This window comes from Phacochoerus africanus, chromosome 4 (assembly GCF_016906955.1).
Source record: "Phacochoerus africanus isolate WHEZ1 chromosome 4, ROS_Pafr_v1, whole genome shotgun sequence".
In the NCBI taxonomy this organism is placed as follows: Eukaryota; Metazoa; Chordata; class Mammalia; order Artiodactyla; family Suidae; genus Phacochoerus; species Phacochoerus africanus.
Window position 1 is genome coordinate 89220604 of NC_062547.1, and position 14438 is coordinate 89235041.

A 14438-nucleotide genomic window follows, 5' to 3' on the forward strand; every position below is an offset into this window, starting at 1 on the left:
CTCAGTGGGTTAATGATCCGGCGTTGCCATGAGCTGTGGTGTAGGTCACAGACGTGGCTCCGATCTGGCGTTGCTGTGGGTGTAGGCTGGCAGCTACAGCTCCGATTTGATTCCTAGCCTGGGAATCTCCATATGCCACGGGTGCGGCCCTAAAAAAACAAATGACAAAAAAAAAAAAAAGAATCACATCTGGAGGATATATTCTATAAGATCAGAAGACTTTCTATAAAGCTAGAATAATCAATGTAGTGTGGTATTAGCTCAAGGAAAGACAAACAGATCAATGGAATAAAACATAGAGTCCAGGAATATATGCAAACACGTATGATAAAAGCGTCACTGCAGTAATGTTGGGGAGGGGGAAAGTATTACCTTTTTAATAGATGGTCTCGGAGTAATGGGGTATTTATATAGAAAACAAAATAAAATTTGAACCCTACCTCACAAAACATACAAAAAGTAATTCAAGGTAAATCATACACATAGATGTTTAAAGTGAAACAATGAAATTTCTAAAAGAAAACAAAAGAAAAAGTCTTCCTGACCTTAGGGAGGCAAATCTGTCTAAAATAGTAAACAAAAAGTATTAACCTTAAAAGAAAAAAAAAAACCATGATAAATTAGACTTCATTACAATGAAGACTATCTGTTCATCAGAAGACATAATTAAGAAAGCAAAAATAGGAGTTCCCGTCGTGGGGCAGTGGTGATCGAATCCGACTAGGAACCATGAGGTTGCGGGTTTGGTCCCTGCCTTAGCTCAGTGGGTTAAGGATCCGGCATTGCCATGAGCTGTGGTGCAGGTTGCAGATGCGGCTCGGATCCCGCATTGCTGTGGCTCTGGTGTAGGCCGGGGGCTACAGCTCCGATTCAACCCCTAGCCTGGGAACCTCCATATGCCACGGGAGCGGCCCAAGAAACAGCAAAAAGACAAAAAAAAAAAAAAGAAAGAAAGCAAAAATAGGAGTTCCCACTATGGCACAGTGGTTAAAGGATCTGACATTGAAGCAACTGTGGCGTACATAGCAGCTATAGCTGGGATTCAGTCCCTGGCCTGGAAATGTCCATATGCCATGGGTGTGGCCAAAAAAGAAAAAAAAATAAAATAAAAGAAAGAAAGTCACAGTTTGAAAAGATAGCCTCAGTGCTTATATTTGGCAATGTTCTCAGAGTTCCAGAATATCCAGAAATACTACATATCACAATAAAGAACCCAAGCTTTAAAAAAATGGACGAAAGAATTAAAAAGCACTTTACAAAAAAAGATATCCAGATGACTAATATATAAAAAGGTGTTAGACACCATTAGTCATAAGAGAAATTCACATTAAAACCACAATGAGGTACCATTATACACTCATCAGAATAGCTAAAATTAAAAAGATGACAAATCCAAGAGTTGAAGAGGTTATGGAACTATTAGAACTCTCATATATTTCTGGTAAGAGTCAGGTTGGTACAACCACTTCGGAAAATTGTTTGGCAGTATCTGCGAAAGCTAAACATAGACCCATCAATGACCTGGCAAGTCCAGCCTTAGATTTACTCCCAAAGAGAAATGAGTGCCTGAGTCCACCAATGATATGTACAGGAATTATCCATAATTTGACACTAGAAACAACCCAAATCTCCACCAACAGAATAAACATAATGTGCTATATTCAGACAGTGGACTATTACACAAGTTTAAAAAATCCATTGACACATAAGGATGAACCTCATAGGTGTTATGCTGAGCAAAAAAGTTCAGACAGATGTCAGGTGAGTTCAGCACATGAAACACTCATCCAGTGGGATAGGAGTCAGAGCAGTGATTGTGTGTAGTGTGTGTGTGTGGTATAGACTGGAATGAGCATCATGCAATTTTCTGGGATGGTGATCTGGGTGGTGGTTACAGGGTGCACATAGATGTAAAAATCCATCTAACTATATATATTAAGATTACTGTACTCTATGCCCTTCACTGTATATGTTACACCACAGTGTTGTTTTGTTTTTTTAAGTTTGAAAATAAATCAACCCAAATCCTAAGTTTACGACTGAATTTTCACAAATTGAACAGCCCTTGTCTCTTCTCATCACTGTCTCCCTAAGGGCAACCAGGATCCTGACTTCTAACACCATAGATTAGTCTTCTGTTTCTTTTACTCAGCATTATATTTATGAATTTTATTCTGTTGTGTGTTGTTAAAGTTCCTTCATTCTTGCTATATAGCATTCTAATGTAACACTGTACCAGAATTTATCCATGCCACTGCTGATGGGCATTTAGGTTATTTCTAGTGTGTAGCAATGATATTTTTCAGAGTCCAGTTCAGTTTTCTTAAAAAAATATTCAATAGCCTGGTTTTATGAGAATACCTTTTGACTTATCCCTTTATCCCTTGTGTTTCCAATAAATTAGAATTTGAGTCTGGGGACTTGATTCAATTCAGATGAAATTTTCCAGCAAAAGACTACACAGACAGTGCTATGTACTCCACTTTGCCCAATTTCCCTCCAGCTTTATGGTGCAGTTGTAGTGGCATTTTTCTTATTTTTAGTGATGTGAGCAGCTTTTCATATATGTAAGGGCCATTTATATTCTTTTCTGTGACCTTTTTGCCCTTATCTTATGTGTGTCACTTTTCTCTTAGCTCTTTCTTCCTTTTCTTCCTATTCTTAAGTACTTTTTTTATATGATGGAGACTGAAACTTTTAAAAAATGTATTTGCTTGCCCAAACCTCAGTTAGCCCTTGTGTTTTCGTATTCTCTATGAGCTATTCCAGATTTATTTTTATTTTAGTATTTTATTTTATTTTTTTTGTCCTTTTGCCATTTCTTTGGGCTGCTCCCGCAGCATATGGAGGTTCTCAGGCTAGGGGTCTGATCGGAGCTGTAGCCACCAGCCTACGCCAGAGCCACAGCAACGCGGGATCCGAGCTGCGTCTGCAACCTACACCACAGCTCACGGCAACGCCGGATCGTTAACCCACTGAGCAAGGGCAGGGATCAAACCCGCAACCTCATGGTTCCTAGTCGGATTCGTTAACCACTGTGCCACGACGGGAACTCCCTATTTTAGTATTTTAAAATTGTTTATTTATTGGCCACACCCAAGGCACGGGGAAGTTTCTGGGCCAGGGATCAAACCCGTGTCACAGCAGTGACAACACCGAATTAACCGCTAGGCCACCAGGGAAGACCTATTTGAGATTAATTAAAGAGAAGTGATGACCTTCCCTGGGTCCTTTTCTATGGAAAGAAATTGGAATATAGGAGATGTCCACTTTCATCCCCAATTATACATGACCTTAACAGATACTCTATACACTTTACTGCAGATAAGCATCGGTTTGCTCTTTGTATATCCACGGTCCCTTGCCCGCTCGATCTCACATTGCTGCCTGCTCTGGAGCCCACACTGCATAAGCAGTGCTCCCTGTCCTCAGAAAGCCTTGCTCCCTCTCTCCACAGTCACAGGGATTTAAGCTGTGCCTGTGAACTGTCTTCCCTTCACTTACCTGGGAAGTTGAACCACCCTCCTGATCCCTTCCTTCTCCAGGACCAACCCCCTCCCCGCTGCTCTGGAGCCCACAAGGGCAGCCTCCCTCTCCGTCACTTCCCTCTCTCGCTTTTGTCTGTCTTCAGTCTCAGCTTCATCAACATCTTTCTTTTCAGCTAACCTCTAAGTACATGTTTCCTCTCATCCTAAATCCTTCTCTAGGACACATTTTTCCCAGTACAGTTTTCTGCATCCACACTGGGGATACCCAAGTATCTTACTAGGAGTTCAGGACTTAGCCAGAGCCTCATGGAACCTAAGAAAGACATGACATAAGAAACTGCTGGGAGAGTTCCTGTCATGGCTACTGGAAACGAATCTGACTAGGAACCATTAGGTTGCAAGTTCGATCCCTGGCCTTGCTCAGTGGGTTAAGGATCTGGCATTGCCAAGAGCTGTGGTGTAGGTCGAAGATGTAGCTCGGATCCCACATTGCTGTGGCTTTGGTGTAGGCCGACAGCAACAGCTCCAATTAGACCCCTAGCCCAGGAACCTCCATATGCCATGGGTGCAGCCCTACAAAAGACAAAAGACAAAAAACAAAACAAAACAAAAAAAGAAAAGAAAAGAAACTACTGGGAACATAAGAAAGACAGCTCAGGAGTTCCCATTGTGGCTCAGTGGAAACGAATCTGACCAATAACCATGAGGTTGAGGGTTCGATCCCTGGCCTCACTCAGTTGGTCAAGGATCCAGTGTTGCTGTGAGCTGTAGTATAGGTTGCAGACGTGGCTTAGATCCCCTGTTGCTGTGGCTGTGGCTGTGGTGTAGGCTGGCAGCTGTAGCTCTAATTAGACCCCTGGCCTGGGAACCTCCATATGCCCCAGGTGAGGCTCTAAAAAGCAAAAAAAAAAAAAAAAAAAAAAAAAAGCCCCCAAAATACAGCCCAGTTCTGAGCCTTTAGAGAACACCTACCATCTACCTCTAATGCCACATAAACAGAGAGACAGACACACAGAAGGACACACACACACACTCCCCCCGCTCCCCGACAGCTGAAATTTTGAAACGACAGGTTATTCTTATCCTGGTCCAGATCAAATTCTTACTTAAGGCAAACACCACTAATCTTTATCAGGGAATAATGATTAGCTCTGTCTCTCTCTAGGGCACACTCCCGAGTGGCAGGATGGTAGTGAGCAGCTAGTCTTGGGGAAGATCGGGTTTTCCTCCAGTTACAGTGAGGCTCCCCTGCAGGTGTCCAGCCATGGTGGCCGCCATGGACTCTCGCTGTCACACTGCACCTTCTCTTGACCCATAGCCTCAGATGCTTTCACCTTTTGATGCCCCCACATCTAGATGTCCTTTGCAGACTCCTATGTTGAACAACCCTGGCAAATCCAGCCACAGAGCCACCCCCATCCCTGTATCTTCCAGAAGCACTTCCAACTCCCCCTGTCCCAATGGAGGCAGCACCTCCTGCCTTGCTTCCTTTCTGAACTCAGTGCATCTCTCCTCCCTAGACTCTCAGGCTAGAAGCCCGGGCGACATTGTCTCGTCTCTTCTTCTTTCTACTTTCGAAATGATCACCAAGTTCCGACAATTCTACCTTCTTACGATCTCTGGAGATGCTCACCTCCTCTCCTACGCGCTGCTCCCTCATCAGATCAGGTCCTCATCAACCTCTCCTTGAGACTGTTGTGTCCGTGTCTTCGCCACATCTCTGCCTCTGTCCTTGCCCCTCTCCAAGCCAGTTTTGTTCTGTCCCCCAGCATGCTTGTTGTGAAAAGGGAATCTGAGATGATTCAGATTAGTGACTGAAATTAATTCACTGCTCTCAGTTCTGTCATGAAGCCCTGGAGGGCATGGGATCAAATTCAAATTACTTAGCAAAGCATCTAAAATACTACTTGATTATTTGCCCTTACTACTTTTCTAGCTTCATTTTGGACCATATATATATATTTTTTCAGCCGCACCTGCAACATATGGAAGTTCCTGGACCAGGGAGAGAATTTGAGCCACAGCTGAGACCTATGCCACAACTGTGGCAATGCCAGATCCTTAACCCACTGTGCCATAGCGGGAACTCCTCAGGACGTATTTCTTAAACTTTGGGTTCCAGCAATCCTAGAGGATTTCTATTTTTTGGAGCTCCCCCAAATTTCTACCACCACTGTGTTATTTTCTTTACTTGGGATGTCTGTAGTCCTTCCTCACCCTACTCCCACTCCACTGCTCAAACACCTAACAAACGTCTGTCATTTAAATCTCAACTCAGGTGTCACTTTCTCCAAGAAGCCTCCTTTGACGTCCTCAGCCAAGCTGAGGTTTCCTTTTCTGTATCGCAAAGCACCTGTGACTTGAGCTTTGGCACCGTCACTATTTGCTTGAGTGTTGGTTTCTCAGACTGTGAGCTCTTTGAGATCAGAAGCCATGTCTTATTTACCTTCGGATTCCCAGTGCTGCTGTGACGTACACTACTGAATCTGTATGAAATCCTTGATGCATGAATGAAGAAAGGAATCTTAATGCTGGGGCTGCAGTGGAGCTGCAGGCGGGAGGGCGGGCCTTGTGTTTTCACAGTTGTGACCTTGTTTGATCCTGGATTGTCACCTCTGTGAGTGCAGATGGACATCAATTTTGATCACTCCTGTGTCCTCATTGCTAAGCACAGTGCCTGGAAAGCACTCAATCAAAGTGCTTTTTTTTTTTTTTCCTTTCCGTCTTTTTGTCTTTTCTAGGGCTGCACTCACGGCATATGGAGGTTTCCAGGCTAGGGGTCCAATCGGAGCTGTAGCCGCTGGCCTACACCACAGCCACAGCAATGTCAGATCTTTAACCCACTGAGCGAGGCCAGGGATCGAACCCGCAACCTCATGGTTCCTAGTTGGTTTCGTTAACCACTGAACCACAACGGGAACTCCCCAGAGTGCTCTATCTGGAAGCTCAGTAAATGCTTTTTGAGTGCATGAGTGATAACTCTGTTGGCTGAGTGCTCCCAGCATAATACAGTTGAGTAACAGGTCTGGGAGAGTTTAAATAACCTGCTTAAGTGTTTTGGGCAAGCCAAACCTCAGAATTCCTGGCTCACCACACCTCTTTAGAGAGGGAAGGAAATGGGCTGCTCAAGGCAGTTGATAGACCAGTGGAGGGCCTTTGTTCCAAACCAGCCAATCCTTACTGGGCTATTGGATTTTGTTGTTGTGGGTTTTTTTTTTTTTTTTGTCATTTTAGGGCCACATCCATGCCATATGGAAGTTCCCAGGCTAGGAACAGAATTGGAGCTGTAGCTGCCGGTCTACACCACAGCCACAGCACTACAGGATCCAAGACTCATCTGCGAGCTACACCACAGCTCCAGCAACGCTGGATCCTTAACCCTCTGAGTGGGATCAAACCCACATCCTCATGGATACTAGTTGTGTTTGTTTCCACAACTACCACAACTATGTTTTGTTTAGCGGGCTATTGTAAGGCCTGACTTTAAAAGTTGAAACGATCATTTTATTGCTTGGGGATTTGATGATAGTAAATGATATAAGAAAAGGAATGTATCATCACTGCTTGCTTGCATGTTGGTTTCTCAAATAGACTGTGAGCTCTATTTGGATGACTGAGTCACTCACTTTGCTGTACACCAGAAATTGGCACAACGTTGTAAATCAATTACACATTAATCAAAAATAAAAAAGACCCCCCCCAAAAAAAAGTGAAAAATGAGGCATTAGTGGTAGGGTCCCAAACAAAAGCCTTTGGAAATGGTAGGCTACAGTTACAAGGGGCACACATAGGAAATCAGATACAGCAGGAAAAAAACCATAACTGAGAACGTTCAGAGCCTCCCCTCCCCACCTCCCCATGGCCTTCACCTTGCTATTTCAGTGTGTATATCTTTATAGTCAATACCCTGTTCCATCCAGTCACATGAGCTGATTCCAATGAGGATTTATTTGGTCCTTGCAACGGAGGTCTTCATTTTTATTTAATTTATTATTGATTATTATTATTTTACTATTATTTATTTAATTTTTTATTGTTGTTCCTGGGCCAGGGCGTGACTCACTCCGTAGCAGTGACAACGCTGAATCTGCTAGGCCACAGCTAAGGTTTTTAATGAACTTTCCAGTTAGACCCGGGATTGAAAGCCAGGTCTTCTCTCGCTGAGTCCTGTGCTCTTTCCACTATTTCAGGGCTGCGGATATTGTCTTTGTGCAGCAGAAGGCATACAAAAATGGTGCACATTAAATGTATTTAATGACAATAGAAAGAGCTGTAATTGTGAGTATGAGTGGGAGGAAACAGCCCGTGAGGCGCACCAAATCCCCTCTTAATTTAAGCTAGACCAGTCGGAGGGTCCCGAGAAACCAAAAACAGGCCTTTAGGGGAGTGCTTGCTTGTGCAACGCCTCCACCTTCTCTGCTCTCTTTGGACCTAAATCCCTGGGTTTCTGGCCGCCGCCTCCCGCCACCTCCACCCGCTGATAGGCTTGCCAGGCAGGTGGGTGGGAGAGGTAGGCAGGTGGCCACCTGGGCCTGTGGGCTTTTGCCCTTGCCATCTCAAGGCTGCAGCGCACATAGGATGCCAAGGTCATGGTTTCCATCCACGTGTGGCCTTTTGACACACAACCTAATGAATATATTCCAGGTACAAATCGTTCTTTCCCATAAGCTGTTTCTGCAGGTCTCCAGCGAGACAATTACCAGCTCCACTTAACAGAATGACTCAAGGACGGATCTGAGGGCTGGCTCATGTTGAAGCTTGGCTGTTTTTCTGCCCTCTTCCCTGGCTTTACAATTACTGTTGAAAAATTAAAATACAAAATGATGAAGCTCCCCGGATCACACCCCACGCACCTGCCTATGGGGGCAGTAGGCTCCATGGCTCCTCGGTTGGAGGCTCAGCACCGCTTTTCAGTCACTGAATGGGCAGGTTGATGACTCTGGGCAGTGTCTTTGCAGGCCCAGAGGGAGTTGCTCACCCCTTTGTTTCTCTGAAAATATATCTCTATTTGATGATTACCTACCTGGGAGTCATCTTTTGAAACCAACTGAAAAGAGCTTATTTTATAACCAACCTTTCCCAGAAATCACTCATAAGCCACAGGCTATGAAAAGAAACACATTTTTGACAAACTGCATGTACACTGAGTACATTATTGTCAAAAGTTTGCAGAGCTGAAGGCCAACCCTTGGAATATTTTCAGTTTTGATTTTCCAAAGGAATGCTTTTTGAAGCTGCATACGAGAGGCACTGATAAAAAGCAAGAGTGAGATGTTGTATGCATTTATATATAAATAATATATAAAATATATTCAGTAAAATAAATAAATAAATAAATATTTCTGATTGTATGGAAAACTCAGACCTGTTCACTCACATTTATGTACCTGAGTAATAGCTGGAGTTTTCAAGATGGAAATTCAGAACCATTCAATCTGGGTGCACCTGCTTCCTGCTCCTCTGAGTTTATATGAAGTCAAACTGACAGTATTCTTAATTTCAACTCAAATGCCACAAAGTGATGCCTGAGGGAAGTAAGAAGAAAGTTTGGGTTGTCAGGCTACCTGGAGATGCACATAGGAGAACTCTGGGGATGAGAGGACCCGTAGGGAGCATTCACTGAATGAGAGCTGAAGGGTTCAGACTTGCTTTCCACTCACAACCTGAAACAAAAACCTTCCAGGAGCAAGTTTTGAGGACACAGAGGGGAAGTCTCTATGCTACTAGGGCCCCGTTGGGGAAGGACAGGCTTCCTGGTCTAGATGGGAAAGCCAGACAAGAATACATCCCACAACAGGAGTTCCCGTCGTGGCGCAGTGGTTAACGAATCTGACTAGGAACCATGAGGTTGCGGGTTCGGTCCCTGCCCTTGCTCAGTGGGTTAACGATCCGGCGTTGCCGTGAGCTGTGGTGTAGGTTGCAGATGCGGCTCGGATCCCGCGTTGCTATGGCTCTGGCGTAGGCCGGTGGCTACAGCTCCGATTCGACCCCTAGCCTGGGAACCTCCATATGCCGCGAGAGTGGCCCAAAGAAATAGCAAAAAGACAAAAAAAAAAAATATATGTATATATATATCCCACAACAGAAGAACATTTTACCAAGTATCATAACACAGGCAATGAGAAGATAGGTAATATGGAGCTAATATCCAAGCCCAATGTGTAATGTTTAAAAAAAAAAAAAAAGGCTCTTGGGAGTCCTCTTCTGGTGCAGTAAGTTGGGGATCCAGTGTTGTCACTACAATGGCTTGAGTTGCTCTTGTGATACAGTTTGGTCCCTGGCCTGGGAAATTCCATGTGCCACAGGTGTGGCCAAAATGAAAACAAAAACAGAACACATACACAAAAACTGCAAAAAAGACTGAATGACAAAATTATTTCCATGTACAAAATATGGTATGACTCTTTTCATTCTTTACAAGATAGATCTAGTCTCTGCCCCTAAATGTGTCACTTTCCTAAAATATGGGGTTCTTTCCGAAGAAGACTTGAACTCTGTTTATATTTCTAAAGAATAATTCTCATTAACTCCTTCTAGTCTTCTAGTTTCAAACTTCAAGGACTCTTACTAGAAGTAAGATGCATATCCAGACCATTCACCCCAAACCTCTTTATCCCAGAACAAATATTCAAAAATAGAAAAATTGGGAAGCAAAAGTCAAGTTATAGTCTTCTATTCCTGGTATCTTTCTCTTCCCCTTTCTGGCTAGCTGTTTACCAGATCTGTTTTCTTTTTCTCCTGGTTCACAGCTAGACAAAGTTTTGGCCAGTGGAATGTAGGAGAAAGCCCTGTGTGTCAATTCCTAGCCCGCTTTCCCCAGTAGGCCTCCCACATGGGATCCTCCATGTTCTTTCCTTTTTGTCAAAAATCTTGAAAATCCCTAGTTGAAGTTAGAAGATAGATGGAGTGAACCCGGATCCCTGAATCACCACCTGGAGAGCTACCTGCTGATCAGAAACACCTGCACTGGACTTCGTCCGAGCAAGAAATAAACCTTCATTGTGTTAAGTCATTACTAAGATTAGGGGTTTATCTGCTAAGGTAGTGAATTTTTTCTTTTTTGTCTTTTTTTGCCATTTCTTGGGCCACTCCTGCAGCATATGGAGGTTCCCAGGCTAGGGGTCTAATTGGAGCCGTAGCCTCTGGCCTATGCTGGAGCCACAGCGACACAGGATCCAAGCTGCGACTGCAACCTACACCACAGCTCACGGCAACGCGGGATCCTTAACCCACTGAGCAAGGCCAGGGATCAAACCCGCAGCCTCGTGGTTCCTAGTCGGATTCATTAACCACTGAGCCACGACAGGAACTCCCTAAGGTAGTGAATTCTTAATCAACACAGAGCGAACAGCATTGCTTTCACATTTAGTGTCCTGCAGGGAGTTCCCGATGTGGCTCAGCGGAAACTAATCTGACTAGTAACCACATTTAGTGTATTGCAGGGAAAGTGCACAGGTTTTTATTTTATTTAATTTTATTTTCTATTTTTATTTTTGGCTGAGCCCACAGCATGCATAAGTTCCCAGGCCAGGGGTTGAATCCGAGCCATAGCAGCGACAACATAGAATGCCTAACCACCGCCAGCCACTGGGGAACTCCCACAGGCTGTTTTAATCTGTTGATTGGGAATGTGCTTTATAGCAATGTGGCTAATATAATGAAATGCCCCAAATGTGGATACCACATAGAATTTATTTACATGAGATTGAACATATGACAGAAATTAAATATGACATTTCAATTCTAGATTGCAGGATTCCCTCCATACACTAAGCACTGTATTGGGATGCTTTGAGCCTTCATGGTAAATTTTTTATCAGCTGTAGTGAGTGGAGTTGCTGGTAACCAGGGAGGAAAGTAGATGCAGGGTGCCTGGGGGCCATGGGAAGCTGATTAGTTCCCCTCTAGAGGTTTTGCTTACCAAGGTTTTCACACACAGCCACCTGACACAGTGGATAAGAAAGAAATCAGTTACTCAGTTCTCAAAGAAAAAAACCAACTAAGAGACATTTCATTAAAAAGAAATGAGTGTTGCCTTCTACTTACGATATTTTTTTGAAAATAGCTCATTTGCAAATTGATTGTTTAAAAGTTGAGGCCCGCTTTCCTAAAGCAACATTTCCTAAACCAATGTTATACAGGTTCTGAGGTTTCAAAGATGATATACAAAATTCTGTTTAACTTATTTTGGTATCTGGAGTTCCCATGATGGTGCAGCAGAAAGGAATCCAACTAGGAACCATGAGGTTGCAGATTTGATCCCTGACCTTGCTCAGTGGGTCCAGGATCCAGCGTTGCCGTGAGCTGTGGTGTAGGTCACAGACATGGCTTGGATCTGGCATTGCTGTGACTGTGGTGCAGGCCGGCAGCTGTAGCTCCGTTTCAACCCCTAGCCTGGGAACCTCCATATGCCGTGGGTGCGGCCCTAAAAAGACAAAAAAAACCCCCCAAAACTAACTTATTTTGTTATCTGTATTATCTATCTATCTATCTAGCTAGCTATCCATCTATCTATCTATCTATTCATCTATCTATCTATCTCCATGTTGGGAAAGGCAGTCTCATGTGTGCCTTTCAACCCAAACAGCTGTAAGGTACTTATTTTGACCCCTCCTTGGGCACATAAGGATGGGCCTTGGCCTTGAACCCTTTCTTACCAAGAGATGAAGAGCCCTCACAGCCTGTGTTCAGTTTATCAACTTATGTGGGATCATCTTTATTTCAGGGTCATTGTAGTCTCTTTTGTTCTACTCAGGCATGTGCATTAATGACCTCAAGCATGCCCCTGGCTTCCAGTATTTCACACTCCATGGAGGACAGGTCGGGGGTCTTCTAGGACTGCACAAGAGGCATGTATATAGTCCATTTGCCCTGTGTTGGCTGCTAGGGGACCCGATAGCCATGGGGGACCATGTACGCTATTGGAGCTGCTCTTGCTCTCTTTCTCCTCTAAGTGAGTAAAGTGTTATTCCAGCCAGTGCTTGACTATATTGTGTTTTCCTTGGCAACTCTGATACCAAGATGCTGTGGGCAGAAGTGTCTGGAGTTCTGTTCGTGGTGGCTGGCTTTGTGATGATCTTTCTGTCCTCCATAGAGTCGGAGTCCTTCTCAGGCATGGTCCTCCCCAGTGCTTAGTACTCTGCTCATCCATTCATCTATCAATTGATCAATCCATCAATTGATAAATCAATAGTTTTGAGATGCTAGACATCTTGAGGGCAAACAAAGGTAAATAAAATATATTTGTTGTCTTGAAACAGCTGCCAATCAGGCCGTGTTCATGTAAACACATTATTAATTGTAGTTTCATGTCTACCCTCCTTTCTTAGTTGCCAAGATACCACTGATTTTGTTGCTATGGGGGCACTATACTAGCCCCAGGGGATAGATCAAGATTAGTTTTATTTATTATTATTTTTTGTCTTTTGTCTTTTTAGGGCCGTGCTGCAGCATATGGAGGTTCCCAGGCTAGGGGTCAAATTAGAGCTGTAGCCACTGGCCTACACCACAGCCACAGCAACGTGGGATCCGAGCTGCATCTGCAGCCTACACCATAGCTCATGGCAACACCGGATCCTTAACCCACTGAGCGAGGCCAGGGATGGAACCCGTGTCTTCATGTATACTAGTCAGGTTCGTTAATCACTGAGCCATGATGGGAACTCCATGATTAGTTTTAAACCAGTGATCCTAAATTCTGATGTGCACTAATTAGAATTAGATTCATGTCAGGAGAGTTGGGGACAAGTTTTGCTTTCCTGGTGAAAGGGAAATGTGTGCCTGACATCGCTCCTTTTCTCTCTTCTTCCTGCTTGAATGTGCTTATGATTTCAGAAGCAGTAGTAGCCACTTGCAACCTTGAGTGAAAAAACAAATTGTTTTGAGTAAGTAAATCCCATTTTTTTTAAAGTCACTGACAATTGGATTTTCTGGTACTTGCAGCTGAAAACATCCCTAATTGATAAAAGCGGGGCGGAGATGTGAATAACAAACAGCTGTGAGGCAAATGGTGTTTGAAGGCTGTAACAGAGAAGATACTGGTGATCAGAAGAGGGTGAGAAGGAGGGCTTCATGAAAGAGGTAACATTTGGGCTTGGTCAAGGCTCTGGGGAACAGGCATGGTTTAGACTGGAGAATATGGGGAGGGGGAAATTTTGGGCAGAGAGAACTGCATAGGAAGAGCGTGTGTGGGGGAAAGCTTGGGTCTCTTTGGGCATTTGTGAGGAGCCGAGTGTGGCCTGTGTATAATGTGTGGGGAGTGGCAGTCGAGATAAGTCTGGAAAAGTTGATCAGTGTCTTCTGTAGAGGACCTTAAAGGCTGGTGCTCTTTGGTCTTGGCTGGGTGACCGTTAAAGTGGTGAGACAGCAACATAATCACAGTGGCAGTTCAGAGAACTTGTCTTGGTGGCTGTGTTTATGGTAGATTGGTGGGGAAGGAGATGAGATATGGCAAAACCTCCAGTTTAGGTTCCTCCAACGTCCAAGTGAGAGAAAATAAAGACCTGAGCTAGATAAGCTTATGAAAAAGAATATGAGAAGCACAGTGAAGGTGGAACAGGCCCTTGGCACTTGTTGGAGGTGGGGCCTATAACACCTACCCTTCCTTGGTAAGCTTTGTCCTGGCTTTTGGAATCTGATGTGTGGTCAGGCCTGTCAAGATGGCTGCTCTCTTGCTCTCCGTACATCCTCTGCTCGGCCAGTCCCTGCTTCACTCACATGACTATCCAGTCCTCTTAAGTACAGGGCTTAATTAGTCCCTGGTAACTAATGAGGTCCCCTGACGTCAGTTCCCCCTATAGATGGTGGCCTCCTTCTCCCCTGGGTAGTGAAGGACTGCTGCCATGTCCTTTCTCCCATGCGCCTCACACAGTGAGGGGTCCCTCCAGGACTTTTCTTCAGATGTGTAATATCCCTCTGTCCAATAAAGCATTGATGTCTCTGTTGCTGCCT